The sequence below is a fragment of the Camellia sinensis genome, chromosome 4 (genome assembly GCF_055761805.1).
Source record: "Camellia sinensis isolate YWXY chromosome 4, ASM5576180v1, whole genome shotgun sequence".
NCBI classification, from domain to species: Eukaryota; Viridiplantae; Streptophyta; class Magnoliopsida; order Ericales; family Theaceae; genus Camellia; species Camellia sinensis.
The window spans coordinates 160,284,666-160,294,955 of record NC_138964.1 but is presented as its reverse complement, the minus strand read 5'-3'; the positions used below and the strand labels follow the sequence as shown (position 1 = coordinate 160,294,955).

Sequence of the window (10,290 nt, the reverse complement as noted above, 5' to 3'; positions counted from 1 at the left end):
ACAAATCAAGTCCAATTTCTGGAGGGGTAGATGAGCATGTATGTACTCATACTGTCAATTATTTTAATCAATGATATAAAGAATACATATTAAAGCTCCCACATCAGTGTGCTATGCTCCTGTTTGCTGCTTAATCTAACAGAAGTACAGTAGTAGTTCCAATCCCCAAATCAGTTATTAAAGAGACTAATCTTTTCTTTTTTATTCCTCCCATTTCTTGGGGTGTAAATGTAATTAAATGATGATTGATAATCAAATTCCTTTGCTATGTTTCCACACAGACACCAAAATCAAGCTAAACAAATGGAGCGTAAATGAAAGTAAATGATGGTTGATAATAAAATTCCTTCGCTATGGTTTCCAAACAGACCAAAATAAAGCTTGAATTTGAAACCATTTTAAATGACGCATGTTTTTCCTTTTGTGTATCAGAAGTTACCTATCATGCGTAAGCAGTGCTGTACTGGAGATTAAACAGCAAGTCCCGGCAATTCTCCATACCCATTCGGATTTTGTACTTTCTAGCCAGGGACTCGACCTGGTCATCACTCTCGTAGTCCATCTCTCGTATACATCACCTTCTGACCTTTTTTAGCATTTCCCTTGATGGTTCAAATCCTGAATTTACCTGCCCATGAGGTTGTCATACAATATATTAGTTTGGTTGCATGAACCAGTTGACTATGTAGAAACTAAAGCCAGCTCTCTAAAAACACAGGAAGAACACAGTTACCATCTCATTGATAACAGAGAGAGCTGCTTTTTGGTCTCGCTTAATGAGATGAGTGTTAACAAACAGAGAGTATGTCGTCGAGTTTGGTTTCACGCCCTTACTTATTAAGTGGTCAAACACATTTGAAGCTTCAGATGTCTGCCACAGAAAAAAGACCATCACTAGTGCTAAAAAAGGTCATCATATCAAACACCTAGTTTATAAGGCATGTTTGGAAGGAGGTTTTCTTCCATTGTTTGTTGTGTGAGTGCGTGTGTGCATGTGTGTGGGCAGGGGGGAATAGGTGTCCACCATGTTGAGCTTTACAAATGCACACTTCAGAGCATTGTATGAATGGATGTTGGGGATCAACCCAAATCCGCCATCAATTGCTTCAAAAGTCTGGTAGGCCGATCAACATCCCATGTATTTGCACAACCTAAAATTATACAATTTAGTGCAGCAACAGATTTGTAAGGAGGATAAGCTTGGCTCAAATTCTCCAATTGATAGTAGACTTGAGTAACATTTCAACAGAACAAATCAATGACAAGCTAAAAAAAATTAAAATAATAGTAAAGTTGCATAACCAAGCAACACCACAAGAAAGCAACAGAAACACTATCATTCCCAAGGTCTGAACCAGTCATCTCATCTTGTGAATAACACAATACAAAATGTGCGCACACAAAAAGAAAAGAAAAGAAATTAAAATTAAAATGATATATGATATATACATACCAACGCTCATGTATACGGTAGGCAATTTTTCAACTATTTCTTATCAACATGTGTGGTATCCATTCTTCACAAAACTAGTAAATATTGTTTGATTCTTGTTTTCCACATGCAAAAGAAAAATAAAAAGAAGCAGGAAAGGGCAGAGAGAGGCTTTGTGTATTTCAAAGTCTCTTTAGACTAATCAAATGAACAACAAAAGAACAAATAAAATGAACACCAATCAATTTACTTTTACCATCACTTTGAAACAAATTCAAGAGGTAATACGAGAAATGCTGACTCAACAAAATAGGACATTGCAACAATATAGAAAGTCAAAAGATGAGCCAGTATACACTAAAGTTATATGGTGTGTGAGGAATAAAAGACGTACTGAATCTAAAGTCACAAAGCCATCCTTGGAGCATGCCATAACCAGTGGACACAAAGAGGTAAATGGAGAGAGCAGATCCTCTTCAGCTTCCTTAGTAGAATTTCTGTAAGTAGTCTCAAACTCATGCAGAGTACTAAAGGCCTTCTGTAGATTCCCCAAGGAAGCATGGGCATATATCATAGCAAGGTAAGATTCTGGGTTTGGAACCTTCTTTTGGCGCAACGCACGCTTAAGGATTACCCATGATCCATCAAGGAGTTTAGCATTGTTCGTCCTGCTAGTAGTTCCTACTGCAGAGTGCAGAACCGGTAGCTTTGCATTCTCACCTCATGCAATCGATTTGGCCATGAATTCCAGGGCATAATAAGCTAACTCGCTACTATCCTCTTCCATTGCAACATCTGTAATATAGTTGCACAGGTTCCTGGGTGGACAGAGGGCTTTGTTCTGATCCATTTTCTGATAATGCCCCAGAATGTCACATATTTAGAAAAGGCACCAACTATGATAGAAAATTTAACAATTAACTACAAGAAGATGTATATACCTTGCACCTCTCAATAATTGACACCAATGTATCCAACCTCCCCTTGTTAACACAATTTCGCACACATTCGGTAAACACGTTCACTGATAGGATATACCTAGATTTTAAAGTCAAATCTATATATTTTAGGGTAGCATCAATCTGGTCTGTCAATAACAGCATGCCAATGGCCAAGTCATATGACTCATCATCAGGTAGAGATTCTTTATCAGTCTGCAGCATCCTGATGACAACAAAGTAAACATCCATCCATCAGATAGTAAATGCATGAACGGAAAAGGATATTGGTTCCCAGCATAAGAGTAGGAGAAAACCTTCAGTACTAATATAGACTGGCATCGGAGGTTTATACAAATCAAGAAAATGCCAAATGGGGAACAAACTGCCTCTTCCATACTCACTCTCCTAAGAGGAAATATGTAACATAGCGCATAGGTGTTCAAAGAAAAATTGGATGCATTGATAGCTCAACTACAATCACAACTTCTAAAATTTAAGGATGAGGAAAGGCAAATTTAACAAGTAGACAAATCGTGTGCCCAAAACTTATATCTAAGTTCACAACATACATGATAGTTACCTACTTTCGTGGCTATAACATTGCTGTAATACTCCAAACAATACGAGAACTCCCCATTAGCTCTCTGCCCCTCGCCCCCCAAAAGCGTAGGGCAGAGAGCCTATTAGGGAGTTAGTGATGGAAGCAATTTTTCATCACACTAATATATCAACGTACTACATATTGTATTTCAACGATAGTATTACATAACAATATCAGTGATTTTCTGAAACCAATCAAAATTTTCCAACATAACAAGGAAATTTCTCAGGATGGAAAAAATAGGGAAACAAAACAGTTTGCAGAATTACTTGATATTAGTAAACATAATTAAATAGATAACAAATTTATGGAGTTGGAGTAGCATAATCAAGCCGCGTCAGCTAATAAACCTTTGCTAGAAATCTATTGACAATCCTTTTTTTCCCTTCTATCTACCACAGATAATTAGTTAACTTCCTTGAGGGTTAACCCCCTTTCCTCGAGTCATTATTTCATCAATATGTTATTCAGAAACCTGTTTAAGAAGGGAAAACTGTGAAGGCAGCGGAAGTCAATCAATGTTGTGAAAACAACCAAGCAAATAAGTAATTATCTACATGCCTACCACGGATAAACATTAACAATCAAATGAACCATGTCTCCACCATTCAATCCAAAGAAATCACAACCTTTAAATGCAAAATACAGTCCCAACAAATCACATTTGGGACATTGCGTGTCTCATTAGTTTCGAAAATTAGGGAAAACATTAATTCTGAAAATTAAGGAAAACAGAGATAGAAAAGTAGAGAAATTGAGTGTGAGAGAGAGAGAGAGAGAGAGAGGACCCATACCTGAATATACAAAACAGAGAAATCGAATAATAAGAGGCGCTGATGGAAGAGAACACAGGACACTAAAGAAGACGGGCGGACGGGCTCGGAGATATGACGTCAGTGGCGCCACAGAAGGAGAAGAACAGGCGACGTTGGCAGCGGTGCTGGAGAAGAACACGCTGAAGGAGGAGGACAAAGGGCTAACTCATGTTTTGTTTTGAGAGGGAGAGAGACAAAGATAAGAGAAAAACTCATAAACACAAAAATAAAAAGGGGGGAAAGTTGTAGTCTATTTTTTTCATTACCCACAATATGGCGAAATTTTCCCTCCAAAATTAGTGACAAAATAATATTCTCACTGAAAGATCTTAAAATATTAAAATTTATTAGTGATAAAAATATATTTCTCACCAAATGGTATTAAAATATTTCAAATCAAGTTTCTAAAAAACATATATATTTAAAATTATTGCTGACAAAAATATATTCCTCATAAATTAGTTTATAATTGGTAACAAATTTTTTTCTCACCAAAAGTGTCAAAATTTTGGCGTCATCCAAAAAAATTAGCAGGAAAAGTTTCGGTGATGAAACTTAATTTTTTTCTCACCTAAAAGGAAGTATTTATTGACGAAAATAAATTTCGTCATCTATTATTTTTATTTTTTTTATTATACGTGACAAAATTTATAATTCATAATGGACTACTCTTATTTAGTGACAAAATTTGTTTCTTTCACTAATTTATTTACCAAATCAACAACAAAGCCAGATTATAAGCTAAAAAAATTGTGAAAATTGAAAACCCATAAAAAATTTGAAACAACTCAATTAAATTAATGCAATACAAGGAAAAAAATAGAGAAAAAAGAACCCGAGTTTGATGTAGAGAGTGGAGTCCTGTGTATACAAGAAGGGCCAACGGTAGCGTAGGCGTTGAAGATGGAGTAGCGAGGGAAAAAAACGATGGTAGAAAGGTGACGTGCGTGTGTTTTCAGACAGAGAGAGAGATAGAGACAGAGAGAGTTAGTTGATAATCAGAAAAGGGGCCAAAAAAAAATTAATATCCTATTTTGAGAGAGAGAGAGAGAGAGAGAGAGAGAGAGATGATAAGCAGAAAAGGGGTAAAAAAATTAATACCCTATTTTTTTTTCATTTCCGCTCAATACATTAAATTTTTCCCACCAAAATTGGTGACAACATTATTTCCTCACCAAAAGATCTCAAAAATATTAAAAACTATTGGTGATGAAAATATATTCCTCACAAATAATTTTATAATTAGTGACAAATTTTTTTCTTACCAAAAGTCCCAAAATTTTGGCGCCGCCTAAAAAATTAGCGGGAAACTTTTTGGTGACGAAACTTAATTTTTTCTCACCTAAAAGGAAGTATTTATTGACGAAAATAAATTTCGTCACCTATTGGGCAACCTCAACCATAAAGTAAATGGTGGCTTTTGGGTATAGCATATTTATATATGGATTAACTACTTTCAAAAGCTAAGTGAATCAGAAAAGAATCCAAATGTGGCAGTTTTCTGTTATATCTCTATTAATTTGACTACAAATCATTAAAAGATTGAAGATTTTGTTTTATTTTTGATAGGAATATTGTATCATCAGAATTTGGCAATTAATTGAATGAATCTAGATTGATTAACTGAACTCTCTCAACTAGCTTTTTGCAAATTACAACATATAAATATGTAATATCATTTGTTTTTTAGAGAAAGAGCTGTATAAATCATCCTTGACAAATAAATAAACAAATAAAAAAAACTAACAACTAGAAAGATTTTTGCAAGGTCAAAACCATCAGTGTTCAAATGGTTACTATTGCAACCACCACAGGAGAAAACTGTTGTTAACTTTATTGTAAAATAACTAAAAGATTAGTTTATTATTTATTTATTATTAAGAGGAGTTACTAGTCTTCATGATATCTCTCATTCAAAATGGTTGAAAAAGGCGAATTGTGGTGGCTTGTCTTTTTAAAATTTTATCAGTACATTTTTTTTTTTTTGGGTGTTATGCACATGACTATACAGCACATTTCCACATTGTTTCCTCATCACTTTGTAATTGCTCATTTATTTATATTTTGATTTCTCAGCAGTTATTTGAAATATAAGAGTTTTTTTTAAGAGTTAGTTAAAAAGTTAATTTATTAGCTAAATTTATAATCCTACAATTTTCTTAACAATTATAGATCTAAATAATCACAGTAAACAAACAAAGAAACATCTAATCTTGTTGAATCCACAAGCTCAAATGCAATGCATACATATAATAGCTTTGGAAACTCCTTTGCAAAGGCTTAGCCGATGGTGACATCAACAAATCCCAGAGGCGATTCCTAGTCAATTTTGTCAGGTGGTGTGGTGAGGGGCTTAATGTATTTTTTCGCACAAAAAATTCTAATCAATTCACTGGGAGAATCTTATCTGTTCCTAAGCTTGTTTAAGTCTATAAAATGTTTCATTTCACAAAAACCAATTATCTTAACCAATTTTGTCCTAAATTTGTTTGTATTTTTACTAGTTTGCTGATATTGTAAAGATTGTTGGCAAGACCGGATATAATCATTTAATATGGTTTCCAAAACCTAGATAGAATATTTTGAAAGTAAATCACAAATAACTTTAATCTAACAACATTTTCTTTATGCAAATATCGAGCCACTTTAAGCATCTATAGTTTCCTTGTCCATAGAATATTTTGAAAGCAAATCTGTAACGTCCTCAAAATAATAACATTAAACCCATCAATAAGACATGCATTGACATATAAACTAACCACATTCTTTTATTCATTAGAGTCTCATTACATAAGTATTACATGTTAACATCAAAACAAAATGCCCTACGGGCTTACAGCTTTCCAAGTTAACACTTGGTTACAACAAAAGAGTACTAACTCGTTTACACATTAAGCCCTTGGCTTGAAGTTACATGTAATACATCAAAAAGTAAAGCGACAAAAGTATGTCCGCCCCTAGCCTTCCAAGCTATGTCCTTGGAGGTGGCATGCTGCCTGTACCTGAAAATGATATTCCCGTATAGGGTGAGCCACTGCCCAGTAGAAATACACTAAACCAACCATGGACATTGACTAAAATATTAGCAATTGATAGATGGCTAACACTGATACATTCACATAAATCACATTTTATGTCACACGACTTAAGAGTCCACGTTACTTTACATTTTCCCTTTTTCAACAGATAAGCATGTCAGCTCTATCATCATTTCAACAGATAAGTATAAAAACTATATCCCACATTTACAGATAAGCATATAGGCTATATCCACATTCTCAACAGATATGTATAACAACAATATCCCACATTCAGATAAGCATATGAGCTATATCCACATTTCACAAGATAAGCATATAAGCTCTATCTTCACTTCTCTAGACAAGCATATGAGCTGTATATACGGAGTTCATCCCCTATCTTCTCCCAACACTATCCGGTTTAGAGGTACATCCCCCATCTCCTCCTCTACACATAACGTATACAAACACATTGGTTCTATATACAATCACCCAATACATACAGTTAATGTATTCTATCAACCGTCAAATTCCATGACACATTCCATTGATTAGTTTTCGTTTGCCTAATCATCATGCATTGTCTACAACAATCACGACTATCCTCCACCGATAGCCCAAAGCAGTTATTTCTAAACAGAAAATAAATGCACAAATGGATATTCAATCAACATTTCATTTCCTCACTTCTCCCAATTAATTATCCCAAATTAATTAAACAATGTAATTAGGCCATTTTCCATAATTACCATTTCCAACCCTTAGGTCCCATTTTCATCAATGATTCAACAATAAGTCCATTTCTCTATTCCACACATGCTTCTAGGTTTATTATGAATAAAACCCCAACTTTTGTAAAATTACACAAAAGCCCCAAACTTTCACAAAATTACCAAACCAACCCCAACATCTCAAAATACCAAAATTTAAAGACAAAACCCATAGAGAGGAGTAGGGTATCCCTACCTTGAAGTTTTAGCCAAAAAGGAGATGAAGACTCGAAGATCAACTTGCTCCAAATCCAAACTTTTTCAGATTAAATCGAAGCTCTCAACGCCCTCTATCTTTTTAACAAAGGCCCTAGGCTAGATTCACACCCTAGGGAGATCAAATCTTAGAGAGAGTGTAAGTTTAGAGTGAGAGGGTCTCGGATCAAGGGTTTGAAAGAAGAAAAAGGTGAAAAAGTGATGTTCAAAAACGCTACTGTCCGCTGATATAAAACACGCTCGCTCGAGCGAAGCCTTCGTCGCTCGAGCGACCAGACACAGAAAACTTTCGCTCGAGCCAAGATGTTCTCGATCGAGCGAAGAAAAGCCCAGACCGCTCGAGCGAAGGAAGCTCGCTCGAGCCAAGAATGGCAACTCTCAGGTCCAGAACCAGACGCAACACTCGCTCGAGCGAAGCCACCCTGGCTCGACCCACCAGACACGAACCTCACTCTCGCTCAAGCGACCAACTCCTCGCTCGAGCGAAGGTCCAAAATTCTAGGCAGCAACACTAGGCTCCCAAACACAACTAACCTGTAACAAACCTGCCCAACACATCCTATAACTCAATATACAAAGTAAAAAGGATGCAAACCAGATAATAAACAACTACCAACATCCACGGACACATGCCCGGATCACTGTACAACAAGGGTAAACCCGGGATCGCTATAAAATCACAAATGCTTCCAATATATACTCTCAACACACAAATTCACATTTATTTCTTACACGGTTCCATTTATTTGGTTTTGCTATTATAAGTGTGTGTATATAACACATGTAGCTACAAAACTAAACAAAGGCAAATTAGGTGGAGAAACACCTTTTTTTTCCATAACATTCGAGATTGAATGAAAGATTTCTGCATACTTGAATTGGAAATTAACGAAATCCCTAGCATCAAAATTCAAAAGTCTGGCAATCATTTTCTCATACTTTCTCAGCAATCAAACAGTTGTAAAAACAAAAATTGGGTTTCCAGAAAGAGATAGATACCTTCCAACACAGTCCTTGAGAATCTGCTCGGTTTTCTCACACTTTCTGATGAATTTGCCAGGCTCGACTTCTTCGGTTATGCAGTGCCATTTGACGATCTTTGTGGTGGAGCATCGATCGTCAGATCTAGGGTTTGAATTATCCTCCTCGGCTTCGTCATTCTTCCACACCCAACCCATTCCAGATTCAAGATTGCAAATCGCAGTTGCACTTGCAGTATTGAATTCAGATGCTGGCATCTATGGAGGAGGTAATTAAATATCGGCCAATTAGGGAAAGCAAAGATAGAAAAACAGAGAAATTGAGTGTGAAAAAGAGGACTCATACCTGAAAAGAGAAAAAATAGATAAATAATCGAATAAGCGACGCTGGCAGCGCTAACGATTGCTTAGAGGAGAACGCGGTGATGTCAGTGGCGACACTGAAGGAGGAGAATGGGTGATGTCAATGACGGCGCTGAAGGAGGATAACAAGCTGAAGGAGGAGAAGGGGGGGTGAAGGCAATGTTTTGCAAGAGAGAAATGAAAGGAAAACAGAAGCACCCAAAAACAAAAAAAGGGGGATAATTAGTGGGTTCTTTTTTTCATTCCGTCAATATCTTTAAGTTTTGCTCCAAAATTAATTTTTTCACCAAAAATTTTAAAATATTAAATTTATTGTCAACGAAAATATATTTCTCATTAAATAGTTTCAAAATATTTAAAATTAATTTTTTTTAAATATTTTAAATTATTTGTGACGAAAATATATTTTTCACTAATAATTTTAAGATAAATTAAAAACACAACCCTTGAGGTTTGTTTGAAATATAAATTGCCCCTGTGATTCTAAAAATTACATCCCGCCCCCTAAGGTTTTTAATTTCATAATGAATAACCCCTTTTATTAATAAAACATCAAATTAATTAATAGTTTTTAATGATGTTAAAATTTTATTTTAATTAATAATTCAGGTAATTTTATTATTATATAGGGCAATGATTAAGAATTTTATTTTTTCAGTTAATTCTAATAAATAAAAAAATTTGACAAGGGAGCATTTGTAATTTTTCAAACCACACCATCTGTATTTTAAGTAAATTTCAGGGAGTGCATTTGTAATTTACTCATAATTTTATAATTGGTGACAAATTTTTTTCTCACCAAAAATCACAAAATTTTGGCACCACCCAAAAAAATTAGAGGAAAACCTTTAGTGACAAAATTTAATTTTTCCTCACCTAAAAAGAAGAATTTATTGACGAAAATAAATTTTGACACCTAATATTTTTACTTTTTTATTATATGTGACAAAATTTTATAATTCGTCACGGATTATTCTTATTTAGTGATTAAATTTATTTTCTTCACTACTTTTCATCACCATAGGTTACTTAAATAGCTAATTAACTTGTGCTTTGTTCAAAGAGAGAGAGTGAGAGAGAGAGAGAGTGAGAGAGTGGAGAACTAATAAAAAAAAAAGGAAAAAAGGTTAGTAGTCTATTTTTTTTCATTAC

General features: G+C 34.8%; 1 pseudogene; it reads right to left on the bottom strand.

Moving 5' to 3' along the window:
* Nucleotides 1-215: 215 nt before the first annotated feature.
* LOC114295395 (pentatricopeptide repeat-containing protein At1g26460, mitochondrial-like) lies at nt 216-9,033 on the bottom strand (annotated as a pseudogene).
* Nucleotides 9,034-10,290: the final 1,257 nt, after the last annotated feature.